Here is a 27,080-nt window from a genome sequence, read left to right as displayed (position 1 = left end):
AATTTAGCTTTATCACAATTAAAACCTTCTGCTGTTTTAGGCACTATTTGAAAAATGAAAAGAGAAGTCACTGACAGGGGGATACATGTGTATAACATGTATCTAACAAAGGATTTGTGTCCAGAGTACAAAGAGAACACCCAATACTCGGTGATAAGAAGACAAGCAACCTAACTTACAAAGAAGCAGACAGCCATGACTGGTGTGGCTCAGTGGATTCGGTGTCATTCTGCAAACCAAAAGGTCTCCACTTAGATTTCCAGTCAGAGCACAGGCCTGGGTCCCCAGCCAGGCACCCACCTGGGGGTATGCAAGAGGCAACTGATGGATGTTTCTCTCTTGCATAGATGTTTCTCTCCTCTCTTTCTCCCTCACTTACCTTTTCTCTAAAAATGAATAAATAAAATATTTATAAAAAAAAGTGGTCCAAAGATTTGAACAGACACTTTACCATGAAAGATATACAGATGGCAAAGTCTTGGGAAAATGCTATTAAAAAGAGATATATGGGTAAAGTCTAGACTCATGAAAAGATGCTCAACAACAATTGTCATTAAGAAAATACAAATTAATACCACAATGAGATATCACTGTAACATATCAGAATAGACATTTAAAAGACTGACAACACCAAGTACTATGAATGAGATGGAACAACTAGAATTCTCATACTCCACTGGTAGGAAAATAAAGTTGCACAAGTAATTTAGAAAACAGCTTTGCAGTTTCCTAAAATGTTGAGCATATACTTTCCATATGGTCCAGCCATTCTGTTCTTATTTGCCCCTAGAAATGTTAGAATATGTCAATACAATAAATTGTATGTGGATGTTCAGAGCAACTTCATTATAACAGCCATCGCCTCGTCAACAGAAACATACAAATAACAATCAACAGGCAAATGGATACACAAAGTGCAGTATATCCATACGAAGAAACACTGCTTAGCAAGAAGAAGTAAACTGTTGGTACATGAAACAATGTGGACAAGCTTCAAAATAATCATATTGAATGAAAAATATTAGACAAAAATGGAGTTTATACTGTATGATTCCATTTACACAAATTCTGGAAAATGAAAATAAATCTAAAGTAACAAAAACTGAACAATGGTTTCAAAGAAGTGAGTCATTTTTGAAACATGCTAGTGAGGCCAATGATAAAGATGCAATGAGAACCTTGGAAACCATATTTGCATTTTTATTATGTTACTAGTAGTAATGTTATTTTTACTATTTGCTGTACAACTAGACCAAGGAACTGCCTAGTTCCTTAATCTAGTCTATTTCTTTTTTTAATTTAATAAATCTTTCCTGGGCTATTGTACAAAACCCCATGAAAGAATTAATTAATATAAACCCTGTTCTCCAAAATCTTACTGTTCCATTATTAAGCAATATTTGCACATAAATAAATTCAAGTAGTCTTGTAAAATAGTTTTTTTTTGTTTAAAATATGTTTAAACTCCAAGTCTATTCATCTATTTCATTGGCTACAGCAGAATTGGACTCTGAATACTTCAGTAGAACATTCTACACAGCAGGGCCATAAAGCTACTGACCAATAACTTTCACACCATACCCTTTGTGTCTTTTTTGGAGGTTGAAACACACTTTCTTATTTTCAGAATTCCTACTTATCTTTTAGACCTCGTTTACATACAACCTCATTGAAATCTTCCCTTAATCCTCCAAGTAGAATGACCAAAAATCTGACCTTAGCTTTGACAACACCAGAGAGGTGCCATAATGAAATAGGTAAAGCACAAGTTTTGGGTCAGATTGCTCTTGTTGATTCTTTTTTATTTTTGCAACTTTATTTTGTAATCTAATTTATTGAGGTCACATGGGTTAACGAATTTATTCATTTCAGGTGTACAATTGTATAATACATTATCTGCACACTGTATTGTGTGTTCACCAGCCCAAGTCAAGTCTCTGTCCATCACCATTTATTCCCCCTAGCCTCTTCCACCTCCCCCCACTCCCAGTTCTCCCCAGCAACCACCACACTATCATCCATGTCCATGAGTTCTTTGTGTGTTTTCTTTTATTTTCCCTTCTTTTCTCAATACCTTCACCCCCCACCCAGCTCCACCACCCCAACAGCTGTCAGCCTACTTTCTGAGTCTGTATCCAATTTGCTTGTTAGTTCAGTTTGTTCATTAGATTCCATGCATGAGTGAACTAATGCGGTATTTGTCTTCATCTAACTGGCTTATTTCACTTAGCATAATGCTCTCTAGTTCCATCCCTGCTGTCACAAAAGGCAAAATTTCTTCCTTTTTTTTTATTCAAGCACTATTCCATTGTGTAAATTTACCACAGCTTTTTTAATCTACTCGTCTATTGTTAGACACTTGGGCTACTTTGAAATCTTGCCTATTTTAAATAATACTGCAAGGAACAGAGAGGTGTATATATTCTTTCAAATTAATGTCTTGAGTTTCTTCAGATAAATTCCCAGAAGTGGAATCACTGGGCCATAAGGCAGTTCCACTTTTTTTTTTTTTTTGAGGGAACTCCATACTGCTTTCCATGGTTGCAACACAGGTCTTCATTCCCCGTTGTTGTCTCTACTGCATACCTGCTCTGCAACCTTCAATAACCCCTAACCCACATGGGCCTCACCTTGTTTTTGCAATACCTGCCTCATAGGGCTCACTGAACTATCCTATGTAAAACATGGTACTTGGTAAATATCAAGTACACAATACTATAAAATATTTTATATAATAATATCTATAAAATGTCTGTAATAATAGATGCATAGTGCTGTTTTATAATAATTATGATATTTAAGCTATTTCCTTTATTAGCATTGTTAATATATTTATACTATTTTATAAATAGAATTTAAAAGGCCAGAACTGTGTCTTCTTCATTTTATGTCCTTGGTTGAGCTAGGTGTCTCACTTTAGTAGGTATTCAATGAATGTTGCTGGAATTAATGGGCCAATAAATGAATGGCACAGAAGTTTAAATGATTATATGTCTTAGTATACTGGGTTGACTTGTCAGTGTGTCATGCACTGAGAACATATTGAAAAGTAATGGGGAGAGAATACAGGGATAGAGGTTGAGTTAGTAGCAGCACTAGATTATGGAACTATGGTGGCATGGAGAGCGAATACCGGTTTCTTTGTGGGACAAGAGTGATTAGACCATTCCCCTTGCTCCTACTATTTTGGTGAGCGGGTTTTGTTTATCACTGTATAATAGATTTTAGCATATAGTGACATTCAATTTTTACTTTTTACTACAAATTTACATACACTGTGCAAGAGGCATGGGTTAAGTACTGTTAAGATGATAAGATAATGCGGGAAAGTGGAAATAACCCTGAGGCTGACACTGCAGGACCCGTGTCCGATCTTTGCCAAGACTGAGACGCCCACTGAGACCCACTCCTGCACCTTCCCATCACTGATCAGATAAGAATGAACTCAATTCCCTGGCCACCCACAGGTAGGCTTTAAGTAAGAAGACTGGATGTGTTTTTTTTTTTATTATTGTTTATACAGTTTATAAGTGTCCATGACTTTGTCTGATATTAAGCAGGCTATTTATTATCAGCCTCATTTCCCCCATCTGTACAATTGGGATATTAACATTCTTAACCTTGTAGGATTACTGTGAGGATTAAATAAAGTCAACCACTCAAGACACTCAGCATTCAGTAAGCCTTTGGTACACAGTAAGCACTGAATTGTCCCCTATCACCAAATTTAGCAAACACTCATTGTTGTACAGAAAAAAAAAAAGAGTTCTTTTATCTCTATCTGTAGAACTAAAAAGTTAGTTTTTAATCATATGACTACATTGAATTAGGAATCAGGGCTCAGGAATTCTACTTTGCTGAAATCGCTAACTTGTTAAAGGATGTTGATTAGGTCACTTAGCCTCTCTAGGTTTGGGGTTCCTCGTCTGTAAAATAAATTCTTCCACCAAGTGGTCTCTGTGGTCTCTTTTCACACAGTTTGTAACCTGCTTCGCTGTGTTAAGGAAAGGTGATGCGTGGAAAGGATGGGTCCTCCCTGCACCAGGAGCTGACCTTTCCCGAGAGCAGTAGTCTCGAAGGTCTGGGAGAGAAGAGAGAATTCATGAAATTAAGAAAAGTGAAGATGGAGAGTGGAGGTAGACAGCATCACGCCATCTGACTGTAAAGCGATGAGCTATACAGACTTGAAAATAGGGACAGCATGTCAAGATAAAATATTGTCAGGCAGCAGACACATCTATGCTTTAAGTAAGACACAGGAAGATATCCATGTTTTAAAGAGGCGTTAGAATGTATACCTTTTGTATCTGTTAACTCTCTAAAATTAGTCTAATTATTATTTTCCAACCATTTTCATCAACTAAGAATTTTTTATTGTCTTTAGTAGCCATTCTTTTCACAATTGATCTCACTTTGTTTTATCATTTCAGAAAGCCCAATCAAGAAGCTATGCATTTTGTTGTCAGCCTAAGGAAGTTAACCTAAAACCAAAGGTGGAACTTAAGGTTAAATGTTTTCAATGGCATTTCTTTTGTTCTCTGGAATTATAGTACAACCTAAAGAATTTTTATCAAACAAAGTAAAAAATAACCCATGATCTTCTAGCTTTCTGTATTGCTCTGAACTTTAAACATAATGATATACTTGCCCATCTCAGCTGAACTAAGGATGCTGTAATTACTAAGGCTTGAGATATTAAAAGACACTAGAGAGTGAGTCAAAGGGAGGAAAAGCGGGGTGATTTAAAATGAGGATGCACAGGCACACCATGCTATGGATAAGAGACAAACCATAGCATGGTTTTAAGTTAGGGGGAAAATGTAAAAAGTAATTGGTAAGCTTGGAAACTAATAATTTACCATTATAGATGGGTCCAGAATTTCTAAAAAAACAAATGCTTGGTATACAGTAATACCTTTAAGACAATTAAAAACCATTAGAAAATAAATATAAAGGGATATGTTTCAATTATGTTATAATATACGAGGAGGAAGCTCCCAAAATGGAATGATCTTCTGGAGGGTGGGCCTCTTGTAGCACAGGCCTCCCCCACTAGGTAAGTGGTCTGGGAACCCATCGGTGTCAGCACGCCAAAGTGGTGCTGTTGTAAAAGGCTGTGTTTGGCTTTAATAAATTTTTTCCCCTGTGCCCTGCACACCCCCTCCCACCTGCATTTTCATAATTTTTTTGAAGACTCAACACATTTTCCCATTTCATGATGGGTGATTTATGAGCATCCCTGCCCACACTGTGCTGAGTGGTCAGCAGTTTTTGACCAAAACCAGCATGACCCCTGTGTCCCACCCTCCTTATCCACCCAATCTTGACTCAAGTGATTCTTTTTTGTTTCCCCAGATGAAAAAAGTCCTCAGAAGGAAACGTTGCCAATGTGGGAGAGGTGAAACAAACAAACAAGCACAAAAGGCATAAAAATTGACAAGTTTAAAAACTTCTTTGAGCCATGGACAAAATGCCTTGATAGGTATGTGGTATCAAAAGGAGAGCACTTTGATGGTGACTGAAGTTTAAACATATGAGAATAAATACACAATTTTTATAAATTCCATTTTTGGGGTCCTCCCTCACATCACCCCTGAATATCAATGTTCCAAATATTGTCTATGATAATACCATTATTGACAATTTATAACTTTTATTTCCCATCTAACAGGCTCAAGTTACCTTCGTATATTAGTACATATTCAGAAAGGTAGATAACGGGCACTTCACTCACTGACATAAATTACACCATTTAGTCCGTATAAAATATCTACAAAGTAACATCTCCATTTTGCACACAATGAAACTAAGACTCAGAAAAATCAAGCCACCTTCCCAAAGTAACATAATTAATGACATAAAAGAGATTTCAACTCAGGCTTGTCATTATTGAATAGAAATTTAAGGTCATGGAGAGAACAAGAGGAAACATACTAAAGAATTCTTAACAATTCCAGTTCCAGACATGTCAGCAAGGCGAGAAACAGAAATCATGGGCAATAATAGAAACCTGACAGAAAAAAAAATCCAAATAACAGAAATTTGGAAGAAAAGAATTACATTTAAAAAATCAAGGCTCTCTTTGTTATTTTATATCCATTGCCTGCATCTGGTGCTCACAAAGTCATGGTGCTCAAAGCATGGCTCTGTCAGAATCACAAGAGGGACTGATAAAAGTCCCTGCTAGACTTCTCCTCAAGATACAGTGCGTTTGGGGAACTAACGTGAGAATTTCAATTTCAGAAAAGATTTCCAGCGATGCTCATCTGCTGATAGAGAGACCTCACTTTAAGAAACCACAGTATAATATAAGCTATTAACTTCGGAGTGTCCAGTTAAAATAGGGTACTTGAAAGCCCCATGACATCATGTAAAAGAACAGTGACTTTGAAACATAATTAATAAAAAAAAACAAGTTTAAAAAGAATAACAATATAGAGGATTTACAAATAATGAAATGCTCTGAAACTTATACTTCATATCCATTCAATAGTGTTCAGAAAGTATTTCTATAATTATTTATAAGTTGAAATATCAAGAAGAAGAAAGAATGTGGGAGCATATCCCATATTGTTTTACATTTAATTTATTTTCCTTAAGCACAGCATATTGAGGAATTAAAGAAGACTGGTGTTCAGTGATTATAGGGATTCAGGAGAAATACTTTACATGAGAAAATAAAAATCTTTCATCAATGGAAATACAACTCTCCTCATTGGAACCATGGGGGAGTATGCCTTCATATCCAAAGTTAGATTATACTCCTTGAAAAATCTTCATATAATCATATAAATCATAAAATTCCTGGTTTAGTGCATGAACACTCAAAGCTAAACTTTAAAAAAAGGGAGCATCAACATAATTTTAAAAGAAAACATAAAATATCAGCTCTCAACTCACAAAAAATGGAGTTAAACTAAAAATTAATGACATACAGTATCCCGTAAAAGTCCCAAAATATGTAAAGATTAAACAGCAGATATGTAAATAACACATGGGTCCAAAAAGAACTAATAAAAAATTTTTAAAAATATTTTGAATTCAATGAAAATGAAAGCACAACATCAAAATTTGTGAGATGCATAGACAAAAACAGTGCTTACAGTGAAATTTATAGCTTTGAACGCAAAACTATACCATACGATCTCACCTATAAGTGGAACCTAATCAGCAAAACAAACCAGCAAGCAAAATATAGCCAGAGATATTGAAATAAAGAACAAACTGACAGTAACCAGAGGGGAACAGGGAGAGGAATAATGGGCAGGGGAGAGATCTAAAATCAACAATAAGTTTTCAAATTAAGGTACTAGATAAAGCAGAGTGCAGTAAATGCAAACTAAGCAAAAGGAAAAAAAGAATTAGAGCCAAAATTAATACAATTAAAAACAGGAAACCAATAAATAAAATCACCACCAAAAACCAATTCTTTGAAAAGACAACTAAAATCAATAAAACTCTAGCTAGGCTAAATAAGAAAAAAAAAAGCAAAAACAAAAATCTCCAATATCAGAAATGAGAAGATGACACCAATACAAATCTCCTACAAATTAAAAGAATAAAAAGTAACACTATGAGTAACTGTATGCCCACAAATATGACAACCTAAGTAAAATGGACAAATTCCTTAAAATACAAAATTTATTTTAAAGATAAATTTTGTATTTTAAGGAATTAAATAATATTTTTCCAAAACTGGAAACACTTGACCAAGAAAGAGCCACTGGTGAATCTATCAAACATTTAAGGAGGGAATCATAGCAATTCTTTACAATATATTCAAAGGATAGAAGTAGAGAAAATACCTGCATATTATATCAGGCCAGCATTAGCCTAATACCAAAACCAGAAAAATAAATTACAAGGGAAAAAAAAAACTACAGTCCAATATATCTCAAGAATATGGATGCAAAAATCCTTAACAAATTATTAAATAATATTAAACAATTCATAAAATAATTATAAATGTAATCAAATGGTTTAACCCAAATATACAAGACTAGTTCAACTTTTGAAATCAGTTATAATCTATCACATCAACAGACTTTAAGAAAGAAAAATATAATTTTCACATTAATAGATGCAGAAAAAAGTGTTGAAATCTAATATTTACCATTTATATTGAAAACTTCCAAAAAACTAGCAATAGAGGAGAATTTCCTGACCTTGAGAAAAAAATATCTACAGAAATCCTGTGGCTAACATCTTAGTGAGTAGGGAGAAACTGGAAACTATCCCACTAAATCAGGTACAAGGCCAGGATGCCCCCCTCTCACTGCTTCTCTTCAACATTGCACTGTACATTCTAACTAATACATTAAAACAACAAATTGTGTTGTTTTACATACATAATGTACATAATGAGAAGGTATACATAATGAAAAGGAAGAAATAAAACCACCTTTGTTCACAGGTGACATAGTTGTTTATACAGAAAATTAAAAAAATAAAGAATAGAAACTCCTGAAATTAATAAGCAATTATAAAAGGATTGTGAGACACAAAATAAATAAAGTCAATTACTTTCTATATACCAACAATAAACAGGTAGAAATTGAAATTTAAAATACGATACCATTTGTATTAGTAACTTCCAAAAGGAAATACTTGGGTATAAATCTAACAAAATATGTATAATATGTATATGAGAAAAACTACAAAACCTTAATGAATAAAATGTAAGAACTAAACAAATGAAGGGATATTCCATGTTCATGGACAGAAAGACTCAATATTGTCAAAATGTCAGGTCTTCCCAACTTGATCTATAGATTAAACACAATCACAATTGAAATCCCAGCAAGTTATTTGTGGATAACAACAAACTGATCCCAAGGTTGTTAAGGAAAGGCAATAGCACTTGATATCAAGACATATAACTGAGTAGTCAAGATAGTGCAGTACTATAATGATGGATATCTGCCATTATTTCACTAGAGATGAAAACATTAAGACTTACAAACTTTTTGTTATATGGAACTAATGGATAGAGAAAGAAGACCAGGCAGTACAAGAGTTTTAGCACAGGTGACCAGGAAAGAATAGTGTCCTTAACAGAAAAGACGCCTCAAAGAGTGGGTGTGGTCTGAGGTCAGTGTAGGGCTATGAATCAGGTTAGGTTTTACTAATGGTGAATATGAGTATGTGAAGAAACCAAAGATATGGTTAGCAAACAGTCAAGAAATGTAGGACTGAAAAAAATCAAGACTAATTTAAGGGTCATCACACACAGAAAATATTTTAGACCTCATGAAGTGATACAATAAAAATAATAAAAATATAAAGAAAGAATAGGAGCAAGCATAAAGTCTCAGCGAGTACCTAAAATTAGGAAGCAGAAAGAAGAAGAAATCAAATGTTTATCACTCAAAATAATGTCAACAGATCTACTTCACTAAGATGCCAGAGTAGCAGTGTTAGTATTTGATAATTTATAATAATATTTATTATTTCATTTATCTTAATAAAAACCATTACCATTTTACAAATATCGATGGCAATGAGATTCATCCACTATTCATGCATAAGACATTTATTAACATGTGTAAGATAATGTGTGAAGTGTTGAAGGTATATACATTTATATGATATGGCCCCTGCCTTCAAGGACCTCACCTTGCATAGTGCTCAAGAACTCCTACTATATATTTATGAAACACAATACTTATTTAAATTAAAGTAACCACAACTTAAAGTCCTTTCATTAAAAACTTTCCCTTCCCTGGCTGGCGTAGCTCAGTGGATTGAGTGCGGGCTGGGAACCAAAGTGTCCCAGGTTCGATTCCCAGCCAGGGTACATTCCTGGGTTGCAGGCCAGAACCCCCAGCAACCGCACATTGATGTTTCTCTCGCTCTCTCTTTCTCTCTCTCCCTCCCTCCCTTCCCTCTCTAAAAATAAATAAATAAAATATTAAAAAAAAACTTTTCCTTGAGTAGGAATTATGTACCAATTTTCACACTTATCTCTCATTTGATCTTTATAACAATCCTGTTAAAATAAGTAGGCAGGTATGTTTTCCCAGTTTCTTCAGGACTATTTGGCCACATCTGTCATCTCTTAAGATAACTGTCAGCAGGGGCAGAGTGTTGATGGTGGGAAGGGTAGCACAACTCTTGCTCCCCGTCTTAGGGAATGTTGAAAACTGGGGCTTCCTTAGAAAGGTTTCTTCTATCATTAAACATCAGGCTGTTAGGTCATTAAGGATGCAGACATTCCCCCCCAGGTTCTATTTTTAATTTTGCTGATTCAAAGTTATATAATAAGGAAGTATATTTTAAGATTTATTTTCTTCATATAAAGGTAACAAATTCATTGTGTAACATTTAAGACTAAAAAATAGTAATGCAATAAAAATTATAGTTACCACGTTAGAAGCAACTATCAAGATTCTTTTGTTCTCTACAGATATAACTAAAGCTAGACCTACTAAATATATATTTATAATCTATATAGTGATGCCATATTTTGTATTCAAATTTATATCCTTTTATCACTTAATAAAATCATTTTCCATGTGACAGTATGCTGTTCCATTCTATAAATGAAACATAATTTACTTTACTATTTCTTATATATGGATTATGTTTGAAAATTTTGTTTGGGAAAGGTTGAATATAATGTTTATTTGTATGATTCTCTTTTTTAGAGTACTCCATGAAAATAAAAAGGCCTTTAAATAAAAAGTAGCTGGAGGAGCACTGATAAGAAAATCCATAGCACTCTATAATCCCATTAACTCTGGACTTAACCTACTCATTTTTTTATTAATAACTTGGATGAGTATGTCTGTGGGGTCTGCTGATTAAATGCACAGATGGCATGAAACAGGGAGAAATACTAAACATGTTGGATGATGAAATCATGACCCAAAAGGATCAGGCAGTTTGAAATGATGGGCTAACTGAAAGAAGGAATCACTTTTAAAAGGATAAAAATAAAGTTTCTTACTTGAGTTAGAAACAAAAAAGTCATCACTGGTAGATGGTATGATTTAACAGAAAAGTTCATGCAAAATAAAAATAACAGAAAGATGATGGCATAATGTGGCTGACAAAAATGCTAATGCAGTTTTGAGATGTTGTAATAGAAATTCTGTGACAAAACCTAGGAAACTGCGTGCTTGTTTTACTCTAGACAGAACAGGTCAAACATGGAGTTTGTTCAGTTCTCTATACCTTAAGAAGGAAATTTCAAATGGTTGTCATCCAATAGTGTTCATGTTGCAAAAAACCTCAAAGTATAATAAATTAAGAAAAGTTAAAAATATTCAGGATATTATCCAGGAGGCAATAGTGAATTTTAGAAATTGATTCAATAGCTGAATTAAAATATGTGGAAGGATTTAGGAAAAATAATTTGACTGTCTCAAGAAACTCACTTTCTGTCCCATGAAAGCAAAATTAGGTCTTAAATAGGTTCTGGTACCAATTCCAATGTGAGGGATGGGAGGTTTACACACCAACAAATAGTTCTTGGGACACCAACTGGGTTTCCTACAATTCAACTCAATTGTGATACTACTTATCTGGAGAGAGCATCTGATTCCACAGGTTAAGGGTTCAGTCCCACAGACCATTCACTGCCTACTTCAGATGCCAATTGCATGCCCAGGTTACCTGTGCTTTTGACACAAGGAAGTTCCAATGATCCCCTCCAACTCAGGATGCCAATTACAAGTCCTGGTTATTGCCTGTACTTCTGACAGACAGGCTGTAAATCAGAGGTTCCTAAAACCTCCACTTTAGGTTCAACTAATTGATTTGAACAGTTCATAGAATTTTTAAAAAGAAGTTTGTTTACTCACTAGATTATTGATTTAATACAAAGAATATTAAAATATATGAATCAATAGCCAGATAAAGAGATGCATAGGTTGAGGTCCCAAACAAAGGAGCTACTCTGTCCTTACGGAACTTAGTGCCCAACACAGCCCAAGTGGAAGCATTCTGGTCCCTTGACCTGGGAGCTCTCCAAACTTCCTCCTTCTAGGTTTTTGTGGAGGTTTCATTACATAGGCATCATTGATTAACTCACTGGTGATCAGTGATTGATTCAACCTCTAGTTGCTCCCACCGCCCCTGGAAATTAGGCATTGTGACAGAAAGTTCCAACACTCACTTCATGGTTGGTTCTCCCAGGAACCAGCTTTCATCCTTGGGCACTTTCCACAAATTAACTTCATTAACATTAACAGTTTGGTGTAAAAGACTTGTTATGAATATGACACCCATTTTACCTCAAGGCTCTGAAGCATTTCCAGGGACTGAGGACAAGAAAACAAACATTACACAAAAGATGCTCCCATTGCTCTTGTAACTCAGAAAATTCTAAATGATTTGGGAACTGTGAGCCAGGAACCATGGATGAAGACCAAATACACATAAGAAATATATATGTATTTTATCCACATAAATGATCAAATACATATATTCCTTATAACTCACAACATCACAGAAACAGAGCAAAGAGATACAGAAAAATTAATTTTTACCAAATACAAGAAATCTGGCTCAAATGTAACAACATATAACAATAATAACATTTTAAATTATCCAAAAACAAAATGGGCTGCCTCAGTTTATATCCTCAGGTTAGGAACTTTTAATCTCTAGAGTTGTTCAAGCAAAAATCACTAAGCAGTTGACATTAAACACCACAGGGGTTAGGGGTACCAACTTCTCATGGAGCTGAAAACTTGTGTGTAAGTTTTGACTCCCCAAAACTTAGTAATCCCTAGGTACCTAGAGAAGATTTTTCCAGAACCACCCCTGCCCCATGATGTCCAAATCCATGGATGCTCAAGTCCCCCATATAAGATGGTGTAGATCAATGGATACAGCCAGCCCTTCACATTCATGGGTTCCCAAATGCAGATGGAAAATAGGACAAGTGTTTATTGGGAAAAAAACCCATGTGTAAGTGCACCAGTGCAGTTCAGACTTGTGTTGTGCAAGGGTCAACTATAAAATCATCTACCTTTTCTTCGTGCATAAGGTTATTGACTCACATTGCTTAAATTGCCACTACTGATGAGTTTAAATCTTGATTTCATGTCTCATCTATACCTGAAATTCTTGTCACCCAATGGTACCACCTTCCTTGTTATCTGCACATCAGCTGTTCTCAACTGAGGGCAATATTGTCCCTGCCTCAGTGTATACTAGCAACATCCTGGAGAAATTTTTAGTTGGTAAAACTGAAAGGGCTGAATCTAGTGGTAGAAGCCAGAGATGTCACTCAGAATCCTACAATGCAAAAGGCAGTTTTCCACAACAATGAATCACTCAGCCCCAATTGTTAATAGGACAAGGTTAAGAAATATGCATGTCCAACAGGTGAAGAATTAAGAATGACCAACTACAAACTACAAATTCATTATTTTGACTCCACTATCCAGGTTTCCCTTCAAAATCTGAAGTCTCCTCTCAGTAAAACTTAGTGGTCACTCTGCATTAAGATTAATGGCATCATTAGGTACCCAGTCATATGACCTAGAAATCTCGAGGTCATCTTTAACTCCTTACTATCCATTACCTATTGATATACTTCTAAAATACTTTTCTAATTTTTCCCCTTCCTTCCTATCACTACTGCTACTAACTCAGCTCAGTGTCACATTTTCTCCCCACAAGATTGTTTTCTAATTCATCTTCACATTATTGCTAGAATTAATTATCTCTCTGAAACACGAAAACAATAGTCCATTTATCCCATGCATAAAACACAGGTAAGCCTCTTGGGTCTGATGAATAGAAGTTCAAACTTTGAATTAGCATGGAAGATGCTAAATTACCTGGCCCCAAGTTAGTTCTCACAACAGTTTCATCCCATGCATTACCTCCTTCTCTTGGATGCTGGATTGTAATACTGCTAGTGTCTTTTTAAATGTTGGGAATCCATAGATCTCATATGTTTTCACTTATGGATGAGAGACAGAAGTGTTAACATTAAATATGTCCCATTATATTACTATCTTATACAAACATCTATAATCTTATTCAAGATGAGTTTTAATTTTGAGTAGGCATTCCCAGGGAGAATATGTCAAGAACAAAACACTGTGAAATGTTCTTCTCCCTACCATAGTGATTAGAGCTGTTTACTTTGTTTGGCAGCAAAAAGAAAGATGATAGAAGCTATTTATAGTTGGCTGTGTGATATTTTTATAATATTTAGATTTTATAAACAAATATTTCCAAAGATCAGGAATCCAAAATATCATCATATATTGCATTCTTGCACTGGAGGAGAGAGAGAGGATCACTGTTTATGTTACTTTTTTTTTTACAAAATATTAAAACTTCTTCAAGGAAGGTTACAAACCTGATAGTCCTCTGAGGATAGTACGAAAAGTAAAACCAATATTTGACTATTTAATGCATGTAGCTTAGGTGAAATAATTGGACATATGGATGGTCGGGTGTTAATCATGAAGCGAAGGGAGATCTCATGAAATACATTTGATTATGCACTGCACTGAAATATACCAATGGTACACAAATCTCAAAAATCTCCTTGAACAAGGTGGAAAAGAGGTATGCTATTGGGTGCACAAAATAGTGTACCCAAATCCTCTAGATTTGCCTTTGGAATTTGGGCTCCTTTGTACTATAACATACATGGACGCAAACACTGTCCTCCACCGTGTTGAAACTGAAGTCTCACATAGAGCCGGCAGCCAAAAACAAAGTTAGGTGTTCCAGGGAAGCAAGTCTGGGTTATAGCCAAATCTCCACAAAGCTGAGTTCTCTGAATACTAAAGAGTTGGTTGCGATGGCAAAAGTCTTCCTGCAGGTGCGGATGAATGTGTATTGGAATGCAAGTACATACACCCTTTCGGCTGCTTCCCCTGTCCCACCACCAACACCTTATTTTCAGTGTTTTAATCTTACTGCAACTCTTCACTCAGGGACCTCTTTACTCCAAACTGTCCAGATGCGGGATGGAGTGCAAAAGGGAAAAAAACACAAGGGAGTGTATTATATCGAAATAGAAACAAAATAAAATAAGAATGGGGCAAGGGATAAAGATCTTTCCACTATTTCCCAGGCTTTTTTCTTGCATTTAGCAATGTAATTTGGTACATTCTATTCAGATTTAATACCTGAAAATGTGCCTTCAGGCACACATCGCTGATATTTTGAGTAGTTATTAATAGACTACTCTATCAAAATGAAGCCACAGACATCAATTAAGATATCTGTGTCATCACTGTGGTTTTTTAAAGAAAGCATATTTCCTGAAGACTTATTGGCTGACATTCTTTTATCTCTATCAGTCTCCTGCATTTTACATTTATCTTTGCAACAAATTAGTTTTGATATAATTTAATTTGTTATCAGATTCTAGGAAATCATAGCAGAGCAATCATTTTAGAATACTTCATTCCCTACAGAAAATTTTCACACAGGGAATTTCCTCCTCAACAATACTTTTTATAGTAAAACCCAAATCAGTAATTGATCTGCTTAAGTAGAATTTTAGGCAAAATTAAACAAAGCAATTTCTCAAAATCTGCAGTTTGATTATCAGCAGTAAATGAGAGTTAAAAATATAGTGCATGGTAATTTGCAAATAATCATTTCCTCATATCTAGCCCAGTAATTATAAAAACGTAGATTTTCATATTCCTCTCACTGCAATGTTATGTGGATCATCACATCAGACCAACAGTGTATTTTCCTTATTGATGAGGTTTTCCATGTCTCACAAACTCAATACATTCTCTCTTTGGCCTCTTGTAATTTTCCCAACCTTGTAGTGCTACAAAAACTAGGGTGACTCTCCACTTTTATTTTCCAGAAATAGTTCAACAATGAATAGTGAAACAATTTGAAAAATATGTCTGCAAAACTGGAAAAGATGTATTCTTTAAAAATATAGTGGTAGATATGAATAATGTTTCTGAAAATGATATGAAATCATAAGCACAGAGCAAAATAATTTATTGCATGGACTATACCCAACTTTAATAAATGGGTACACACACTTGACAAAGCCAGCCTACAGTGAATCTAATTTCCTGTATGTGAGATATCCATACAATGAGCTCCGTTTGGCACTGGCTAGAAGATTCTATGTAGAAAGTGGCAATCAATGAGACCTTAGCAACCCTACCAAATTGAAAAATCTGTACACATTCCAGAATAGAAATGAAAAGAATGAGATAAACATGACAATTTTTTTTAACTAGAACTGGGTAGTACAAAACTAAAGTGGAATGATTAAAGATGATATACTAAAGGAATAGAAAATTTAGGTTAAATATGTAAACTAAAGGGGAGAAGAGCCTTTACTTCGATGAAATGTAATTGCTCAGGAACCAGGTGAAATAATCAGCACGGTCATTTAACCAGGCAGTATCGGGTTTGTTTCATTTTTCCCCACTGTTTTCATAATATTACCTGCCATGAGGATTGTTATTAGGATTCTACAGATAGCAAGTGGGTGTTGATGTTAGTGTTGCTGTTACATACATACATAACTCAAGGGCAAGGTTTACTCTTTTGCATTATTTATAAACCCACATAAAGTTCCCCCACAAAGCTCTGTGTGTGAGTACAACATCCTAAAAAACTTTGACATGTATTAGAAGGACAGTGACTAGCTTAGCTCAGTCTCCACTAAGATCAAGTAAGAAGAGGTGAGCTCATAGAGCAGCAGAGGAGATTTGGAAAAGGGTTTAACTAAGAAGTTCACAACAATGCAGGTAACTGTACGTGGTGGTGGATTAGCAAGGGAAGTTATAATCTAGCTTCTTCAGTGCTTTGAAATTGTAGAGATCTCATCTCATCCCCAAAATTACTTCTCAAGTTCTTATTTTGCCCTCTAAGATTTTAAAATTATATATTAAGGGCCAGTTAAAAAATACAACTATAAAGGAGACATATAGGTTATATTTAATAAAAAAAGCCTATTAATAAACTAAGAATGACATTTTTCTCTCAGTACAACACCAACCTTCCATTAAGTTTATTATTCATAACAGGTTCATAAAATTAATTGGTACAGCTGAAAATATTTTTGTTGCTGACAGTACAACAAAGAATTTAATACCTTTAATGATGATTCTAAAGAAATTAATATCAGGCAATTTACCAATTCCTAAAAAAAACACATTTTTAGAGAACATCGGTGTTAGATATTAGAAATGTTCTCTTCAGCGTGGTCTTCAGAAAGTCACACCTAATCCCCACAATACTGGGAAAATAAATGCCCTAAAACCTTCGGTATTATTTTAAAGAGTTAGTAATAAATGTTTCCATAGATTATTTTTTTAAAGTTACAATGTTTCTGTAAAGTATTTAAACTAAAAATATGAGTTGAACATTAATTCACGCATAAAGCTGTTTCTTGAGAACTCACTTTGAATGAGGCAGCACCCCTGTTCACTAGGAGTTCCTTTTGTATTACTAGCACACAACATCATTTCATCAACAGCTCTCCAGCAGGAAAGGTGGGAAAAAATTCAATGGAAATGCAGAGAAAGACGGAACTCATAGTAAGATATCACACTTAAAAAAAGTGAAATCAAAATTCAAATCCGATTTCTTCATTTAGGTAGTGTACTTGTAATGACAATAGAGGTGTCAAGGAAACCGAGGCCCAAAGGAATGAAGTATCCTGCGGAGCTACAGGCACTGCCAGAACGCTGTGTGGATGCCATGGCAGCACAAGAACAGAAAGTTCCCAAGGAGGAACACACCAAGGCACATCATAATTACATTAGCCAAGATAAAAATGAAGGAGAGAATCCTAGAAGCAGCAAGAGATAAGGAGACAGTAACCTATAAAGGAGTTCCCATCAGACTGTCAGTTGATTTCTCAAAAGAGACCTTGCAGGCAAGAAGGGGCAGGAAACAAGTACTCCAAGTCATGAAAGGCAAGGACCTACATCCAAGATTGCTCTATTCAGCAAAGCTTTCATTTAGAATGGAAGGGCAGATAAAGTGCTTCTCAGATAAGGCCAAGTTAAAGGAGTTCATCATCACCAAGCCCTTATTTTATGAAATGTTAAAAGGACTTACCTAAGGAAAAGAAGATAAAAAACATGTACAGTAAAATGACAGCAAACTCACAATTATTAACAACCACACCTAAAACAAAAGCAAAAACAAACTAAGCAAACAACTAGAACAGGAACAGAACCACAGCAATGGAGATCACATGGAGGATTAGCAACATGGGAGTGGGAGGAGGAGAGGGGGGGAAAGGTACAGAGAATAAGTAGCATAAATGATAGGTAGAAAATAGACAGGGGGAGGGCAAGAATAGTATGGGAAATGTAGAAGCTAAAGAACTTATGACACATGGACATGAACTAAAGGGGGGAATGTGGGTGGGAGGGGGTGTGCAGAGTAGAAGGGAATGACGGGAGGATAATGGGGCAACTGTAATAGCATAATCAATAAAACATATTTAAAAAACTATTCAATCCCTCTAATAAATCCAAGTTTTAAATTGAAAAAAAAAAAAAGAACAGAAAGGACCCAGAAGTGACTTATACTTGAATCCTGGCAGTGCCGCTAAAGCAGCTTGGTCCTGCCATTGCACCTCCTTGAGCTGCAGCTAATCACCGTGAGATGATGGTTGTGAAGCTGATCCCCGAAGGTCCTGGCACAGGGTGGTCACTCCAGAAGTAGGACTCTGTTCCCACCTGCAACTTTAGTTTGCCTTATTTTTCCTTAAGCATGAACCCATTCCAAAATGCTTCTGCTAGCTTGTTCACTTCTGAGTAGAAACACATACTCCCCTTTAAACAACCTTATTATTAGATGTTAATTATTCATCTAAATATGGTTATTTAGGAGGCACCGGTAAGGCATGCTATCAAACTTATTTAAATAGGCTAAAATTGCAAAAATTAGGAGATTTTCCAAAATTAAAAGAATATTAACCAAAAGCAAATTTATTAAGTAAAACTATAATATTATCCCACACTGTAATAATATGCTGCAACTAAAAATTATAATTTTATTAAAATGTTAATAACATAATAAAATAATAGGCACAAAAATAGGACATAAGATTATACTTATTAAATGACTTCATATTCAAATGTGTGTGTAAAAGGTATATGTGTATATGAAAGTAATTATGTGCAATTTTGTCCAAAGATAGAAAGGTACTATGCCAAATCATTAATAGTAGTTATCTCTGGGTTAAATAATTATAAATTCATTTTGCTTATTTTCTTTGTAGTTTTCACTTTACACATTTTCTACAAAATTATGTGTACATTTAAGAATGAGAGAAAGTAAGCATGGTATGCAATAAAATGAATGTGTAAATAAGACAAGAATTGTGCAAAGTATTAAAATGAACCATGCTCTCTTTTGCTTCTTTTTTTACCCTGAGATCCCTAACGAGAATGTATTTCCTACAATGGTTCTTCAGTTTCTATTATATCCAACACTATACAATGCTCAATGAAAGGTAATTCTCTCAGATTACACACATTAGACATTTTTGTCTGACGAAGTTCAGCTTCTGTGGGAATTCTACAACTACGATATCTGTAACAGAAGGCTCTGAAGTCTGGGAACAAACTGTTCTTAACAGTGTGGGGTAGTTTCTCATTTACATGGGAACCAGCCTTCCCAAAATAAAATTGCAGTACACCCCATCAAGTGAGTAGTACACATCTGCTCTCTCCTAGGCACTCTTCTAGGTCTTTTACTTTCATTAGTCTTCTCTCTATAACCTTGGGCAAGTAATTTAATATTGCTGTGCCTCTATTTCTTATATAAAACAAAAGTACAATAGGCATTTTTGAGGATTAACTCAGTTAATATCTAGAAACCCCATGAAAAATAGTAATAGTATAATAATACTAGTTATGATTTTTAACTTTAACAGTCACACTTAAGAAGGTATACAGTTGCTACACATAGTAGATAAAGACACTCAGAGTTCAGATACTTCTTATCTTATATGTGATATTGACAGTCAAACACACTTTTACTGTCATCAAAGTCTATATGTACTCATTTAGCCAACATTCAACAGAAAGTATGCATAATTATTCCAAACCGATTATAAATCAGACACAGATACTGAGCAATGTTGGACAAGGCTCAGCTCTGGCCTTTAGTTTAGTGAGGAGGGCAGGCAGGTCTTCAAGTGCTAAGCATGTTGTAAGGATGAGAACGTGAGTCCCTAAGAGCAGAAAGAAGGGTGCTAAGTGTATTTTAGCGAGGTCGGGCACAGCTACCTGGAGGAAGCAACACTTCAGCAGAGAGCTGAAGAATGAGACTGAGTTAGCCAGCAAGCTGGTGAGGAACAATAGTCAGCTGGCATTTTCTCCCTGGTGTTCTGTGCTGGAGCTCCGAGGCTGCCAACACTAACTTCACACAGGTGACAAATGATCTGAGTGCCCACAGCTGCAGCTGCCACTTCATACCCTCTCCCTCCTACTTCCATTGTTAATGAGCCTGAGACCAGCAAAGAATGCATCTCAGGAACCAGAAACTCTACTGTTAGCCTTGGAAGAGATGCCAGAGAAGTTCTTCACTCTTGTTAACAATACAGCCACAAATCCTTTGTTACTTTCCTCTAGCACTTGTTAAAATAGAAGTTTGCTGCTACTAATTTTCATTTTTATACATTTTGGTGGCAGGTTATTTTATGCTCCAAAATATACTCATTATAAAAAAATACATGATTTTTTTTCCAGGAACAGCTCTAAAGTATGTCAGTGCCTCTAACATTCCTTAAGGTTAATTCTTGCTGCTAGGAACTCTTCTGATTTGCCCTAACTTTCAGCAGTTCTGACTTCGCAATATTCTACCTGCAGTTACACAACACCCCAGGGACACAGGTATGCCAGAAGGTATCTATTCCAGACGGAAATAGCTTTACCAAGGGAAGGCAAGCTTTGTGCCTTTATAGATACCTCCATACTTCAAATACTATTTTAAAAAAGATGTCTCATTTCAAACAGTTGATTTGAAGAGAAGGAATTTTCTCTTTCTATATGGTGTGCCAGGTGTAATATTCCCAGTATATGGAGCTTCTATAAAGAGTTCCATTTTGGCCCTGGCTGGCGTAGCTCAGTGGATTGAGCTTGGGCTGCGAACCAAAGTGTCACAGGTTCGATTCCCAGCCAGGGTACATGCCTGGGTTGCAGGCCATAACCCCCAGCAACTGCACATTGATGTTTCTCTCTCTCTCTCTCTATCTCCCTCCCTTCCCTCTCTAAAAATAAATAAATAAAATCTTTAAAAAAAAGTTCCATTTTTCCCTTTACAAGTCACTGCTATATGACTGTATCTACTCATTGGCATTCATGTATAAATATAACAAATTAATCTTTAATTGTCAACAAATGAACAAACTTCAATTCTGTTTGTTGCTGGCAGTGGCAGTGTCTTTAGTATACTAGAGAGGTTCGAAGGAAGTGCAGAATTGGTTTCCTTCCTTTAAAGAGTTTCCAGGGTTATTGGAAAGACTAAAACTCGTGTTAAACTGATTCAGTGACACTGACTAGAGAAAATAATGACATCAGCACACCAGAGGAAAAGGAAAGTTTACACTATGAAAGAGTGGGATCCAATAGTGGAAAATTTCCATTATTTGTGTGTATTTTATATTTGTATATTTTTGAATGCCAAGCCTTCCAAAAATAAGAAAAATCCCCAGTATATTTTTAGGGCATTTTATTTGTATTTTTCTACATGCCCATTTAAACAAAATCATATGTTCTCCTGAACCAAGTTTTTTAAACTGTAAGTTAGAGAATCTTGACCAAACTAGCTTCAGTATGTGAAGAAAAGTCTATTTCAATTTGTAGAAGAAACACAGCAGCTGTAAGTCCACCACTAGGGGGAAAACCCTGCAGTACACACTGCAGTATATTTCTTTGAAACTGAATATCCGCTTTATTTGGACAAGATATGCTTCCCCTAATCCATTAGTCTGCAGGCCAGGCTGTGCCCACAGGGCTGAGAGTAGGTGAAAGTCTTGGGTCACTATATCTTACCACCTCCCTGCACGTGGGCTAAAGATAAAGCATTAACAGCAGGGCCAGCAGAATAGACACCAGGACTGGCATGGAAATTTGTCACGCTGACATTGACATGAGAAAAAGCCTGACTCTCCGCAGATTAGTTCAAAGTGAAACAAATCCTGCATACTCAGTTTGATTGACACATATGAACCCCATCGACACATATTTTTTAAACTGAGAAAATATGCCCTTGTCTTTTTTTAGATGAATCATATAAAAGTAAATTAAGATATATAAACCGTCAGGCAGTAGAAAGGTCTCTCTTGGGCAAAAAGGGAAATCTCTAGGTGTTTATCTTTTAATGCTGTTGGTTCAATGACATTGTTTGACCTTTCTATTTGTACAACACTATACATGCATTTATAACAAGTGAACCATGCTTATAAGTTCCTTTAAAATGTCTATTTATTTTTGTTTTGTATCCTCATTTCAAATGAAAATTTTTTCTTCACTACTTCCTTTACATGTCTGTCACTATCCATAAAAGACATCACTTTGCAGGGACTGAGAACAGGACTACCTATGTATGCTGAGCTGGGACCCCAAGGATACTACTCCAGTGTCCCCTGTTAAGGGTTCTCAAGCGATCGCTTTGCACCCCTACAATTATAGAGAAGGTCTAGAGAGTTCAAACTAAGTTGCAGACAACCAAATATTTGGAGCATTCCTGTAAGACGGTAAATAGACATTGCAGCGCGCAGAGGCATTCCTCAAAGACTTCAACTGTTTCCATGAATTTATGTGCTTCACATGTGTTATACATCCACATATGCCTACTGTAGAGATACAAAGATGAACTGGTAAATTCTGCGTGAATAATCATGCAGTGTGTAATTACCTTAATAACCCTCTAAAAATGTGAAGGTAAGACTGTTAATGGAAGAGGTTAAAAATAGAGTAAAATTAAACATCAATGGTGGCTACTGCCAGAAATTTGCTTTGCATTACTTGAGCCATAAGGGAATAGACTAGAACAACAGTTTCAAGGACTTGGTGAATTTTGAGGATGTTGATCACTGATGACTATTAGGAAAACTAAATATAAATAATATAGAATCCCGGCCTTATCCTCATACCATTCCTCACTCATTCCTATGGTAGATAAATATTTTTCAAGACATTTCTAGATTCTATGGATATAATGCTGTAAAATACTTTCGTGTCTTGAAACCTAAATTCTAATGTGATAGATACACAATAAATGAACTATATAATCATTGTAAGATCTCATACTGGCTCTCACCATCATGCATAGCACTCAGTGTTCCTAAAAGAGCACTGAATATCCATATCGTTGATAGCACTGGGTACGAACTAATGATGAAATCAAAAGTTTCCAGCCTGATGCTCAAAGAAACCTCCAATACTGCCCCACCTACCTGTATAGCATCGTCTATCACTGCTCATATCTGAGACCAATGAAGAAGTCAGTACCCAACATAAACCAAATATCTGACTGATCATTAACATCTTCACCCACCAGAATTACTCTTTCCACCCATACCCTTCCAATAGAAAAACCTTATTAAAATCTCTTAGCCAGATATCTTTATCCATTTAAATGCTATACACGTTGTTCATGTCCCTGTATAATAGCACTTATTTTGATTTGTATTTTAGTTTATACTCATATTCATGGATATGTTCACCTCCACCCCAGTCATTTGACTGGCAACTTTTTGAGGGTAAGGACCGTTTTCGTGGCATCTCAGGCTATATTTAGCATACTATATTGCACATTTAGCTCCCAGTACCTATTTGTTTATGTTGAATTGTTATATTTGCTTTCATGAAATGGCAAAACAAAATTCAGTATCTGCTTCACTGCATGCATTTGTTACAAGAGAATGCATCTAAATTTATAGGTTGTCTAATTTAGTTTTAGAGTAATAATACTAAGTAAAACCTGAGCCTCTGTTATTCCCAATTTAGTTATGAACTTTTGAATCCTTCTTTTTTTTGTCAAGTTTCTAATGTAATCTCCCAGTCAAAACTCTCAAGTTTTCAGAGTTCTTGTGGATTGAAGCTATAGTGAACTGAAAACCAGAGAACCTGTATTTTTACTCTATACATCTTATTTCCATATAATCACTTAAGCCAATATTCTATGTTTAAATATAAAAAAAACTTTTCTCTGCAATTTAAAAGCATAGGAAACTAAGTGCTGAATGAAACTAGGGAAATGTAAAATAAAAGAGTGAAAGTATATTCTTTAAATTCTGATTTTTAAGGCAATAGATGATTTCCTACTAAGTTATCTACCTAGAAATATTGTGTGTGAAAGTACAGAAATGCATGCATATATACCACTTTTATAACTGTGCAATAATTCTAGATCCCATACATATTAGCTTTACATACACACAACACATTCATATGGTATATTAGCCCATACAAAATACACATACATAAGATGTTTATTTTTCATCATAGTGTTTGCATAGTTATACAACATTCTTTCTAGCACACAGATGTAAAAACCATGCATACTTTACAGATGTGTTTATATCTGCACCCACAGGTAAAATGATTTATTGTGCAGTAGTTAAATATATACACACACACAAGCACCCACAGGCTATTTTGTTTTAAAAGTCATATCTGGTAAAACTACCTGGTAATATGGTTTAGGTATACTTTGTTCTTTTTTTTTCCTCTAACAAAGAAACATTTTTCAAAAAAGTATTTTGGTGTCATTATCATGTGTTTTTTAGACCATTAATCTGGTCATGTTTCTATTAAAAAAATGTTCGGTAAAGCCTTTATTATATCATGTTGGAAAAATGGAAGATTGTTACCCCAAGCCTCCATGATCCAGGTGAAAATGAAATGAGTGTATACACACAGGCACAATTCAGGACACAGAACGTTTGGCACACAAAGAATGATCAGACGGGTTCCTACCCAGCACAGTTCCATTCAGTAGTTTCTCTTGCTCGTACCAGCTCAGCTCCCCATGATCCATGCTCCTTTTAAATACTACAAAGCAATTTACACTCCAGCTGCCGCCCGCTTAAGCTCTTCCTTTTGAGCTCAGAAATGAATGTACTTAGATAGTGAGTGACGCCCTGTTGCAGCTGCCACTCTGAGTCCTTCAGCAACCCATCTCTCAGCCGAGCCAGGTTAAGCCCTGTGCTGTGCCTCCAAGCTCCTTCTCCCTAGCAGCTGGCAAGTGGTCGGCCACTGGGCGGAGAGAACGGGCACCAGCGCGCCATCTGGAGGCGCCTAGAGGAAGCTACAGAAAACTTGGAACAACTAGGTACAACAAGAATGACAGCACATTCTTTGTTAAGTATGGTTTTTATTTACACTGTACTGTGCCCATTTAAAACAAAAACACACAAAAAGCTTCATTCTATCGCTTATGGTTATTATATTTCTGTCATACTTCACAATAAAGTAAAAACTGTCGTTTCATATAGGTACAAATGAGGGTTGGGAAATTAATTATCTATTACTTAACTCACAGGAAAATAATGCTGGATTCGATCAGAAATGTCCAGGATTTTTATACTTAACTCAAAGACAGCTTTCCAAAAGAGAAATCTATACCTCTGAACTAAAACAAAGTATGTGTGTTAAACATGCTCTGTTACTTCAAAAAATTACAAACCTTATCTCTGGAAATGTTTAGAGTGTTCCTAGTCAATGTGTTACACTGAGTTGAGTGTAACAAAGAAAAAGAGTTTCCATTATCATTCGTGTGATAAGGTGTTCATATGACTATAATATTTCAAACAAAGCTCTTGGAATTAATTTCCCTCTAAATATCTCCCTAAGCTTCTTTCCCTTCAAGAGGATAATTTGTATACCTGAATGAGCTATAAGCTTAATTAATTGAATAGAGCACTTAAAGGATTATCTACTGTGATATGCATTTAAAAATGTGATTATGGGTTGTTTCCTTACTCCCTAAAGATCAACAGGAACAAGCCTCTGTATCCCTGTTCCCCACCCCTATTCTTACTTTCACCAGGCATCGGATTGGGGATTTCACTTTTCCTTTAAAATTAAAATTCAACTTTGAAACTATTCAATAAGAGACCCATCTACAATGATTTTATGCATTTTCCCCCCAAGGTAAATGATGACCAGAGCTTGATTACATACTCTGTGGGGTTCCTTTGGGAAACAGAAATTTTTAATTTTAAGTCTTAAAATTTATGTGCTGGTGGGATTAAAAAGAAGGATAACTTCTCACGTGTCTATGCCCTCAACTCTTTGCACTGTGGAAAATAAAAACACTTCAGTTTCACTGACTTAAATTATGATATATTCTGCACTATGGTTAATGTTGTATAGAACTCCTTAGAAAGGCAAGACATTCAAATATAAAGTTGAAAATTATAAAAAGAGTAAAGAGCATTTGGAAATTGTTGATAATAAAGTAACACATACTGATGAAACTTAGATATGTCCAACTTTTGCCGTGTAAAATTTGAGACATGGACATATTTACCAGGAAATTTTGTAGATGCTTAGTTACATGTAACAAAGAAACATAAGAAAGTTAGAGAAATTGTTTGATCAGGAAGGAACATGGAGGCAGAAGGCAGATACAATGCACTGAGGAGTAATGTCATGCTCACAAGCAGGACTTGGAGAAACGAAGAGTATTGGTGTCAAGGTGGCCACAGTGGCTTCATGTACTAGACATGTCCGTGTTTCCTGGCTGCCTGCCTGGAGCCCTTCACACCTAATCATCCATGCTGGGAAGTGGTTCAGCCTCATTAGACCAAAAGTGTATAACTGACCAGAAAGAGTACACCCACAGACTAGCCAAAAATGTATAGTTTTTGTAGCCTTACTGGAAAAATAAGCCTGTCCAATTAGATTTTCAGGAATGTGAACTAAAGTAAAAGAGAGAAGTTGCCAGTTGGTGGAGAACACTGCAGCTGAAAGGCCATGTAGCAAATATGAGCTGTGTCTAGCTGATGCAGAGAAAGCAGCTTAGCGGGGAGAAACAAAAATGGCGCAGACTCAGAAAAGAGTAGAGGTTAGAGAGAACATTCACTCATTGAATCCCTCCCTATTATGTACTGGGCACAGTTCTAACTGCCAGAATATCGTGAT

General features: G+C 35.6%; 1 long non-coding RNA gene across 1 annotated transcript in view; it reads right to left on the bottom strand.

The window, feature by feature from the left end:
* LOC118498800 overlaps positions 1-25,150 on the bottom strand; it is a 134,157-nt gene extending 109,007 nt beyond the window's left edge. Inside the window, exon 1 of the long non-coding RNA XR_004901264.1 lies at positions 24,912-25,150. This is a non-coding gene — a long non-coding RNA (uncharacterized LOC118498800). The remainder of the gene's footprint in view (positions 1-24,911) is intronic.
* Between the last annotated feature and the right edge of the window lie 1,930 nt (positions 25,151-27,080).

This window comes from Phyllostomus discolor, chromosome 2 (assembly GCF_004126475.2).
Source record: "Phyllostomus discolor isolate MPI-MPIP mPhyDis1 chromosome 2, mPhyDis1.pri.v3, whole genome shotgun sequence".
In the NCBI taxonomy this organism is placed as follows: Eukaryota; Metazoa; Chordata; class Mammalia; order Chiroptera; family Phyllostomidae; genus Phyllostomus; species Phyllostomus discolor.
Note: the sequence above shows the minus strand (reverse complement) of the source record. Positions and strands in the feature narration are given on the sequence as shown.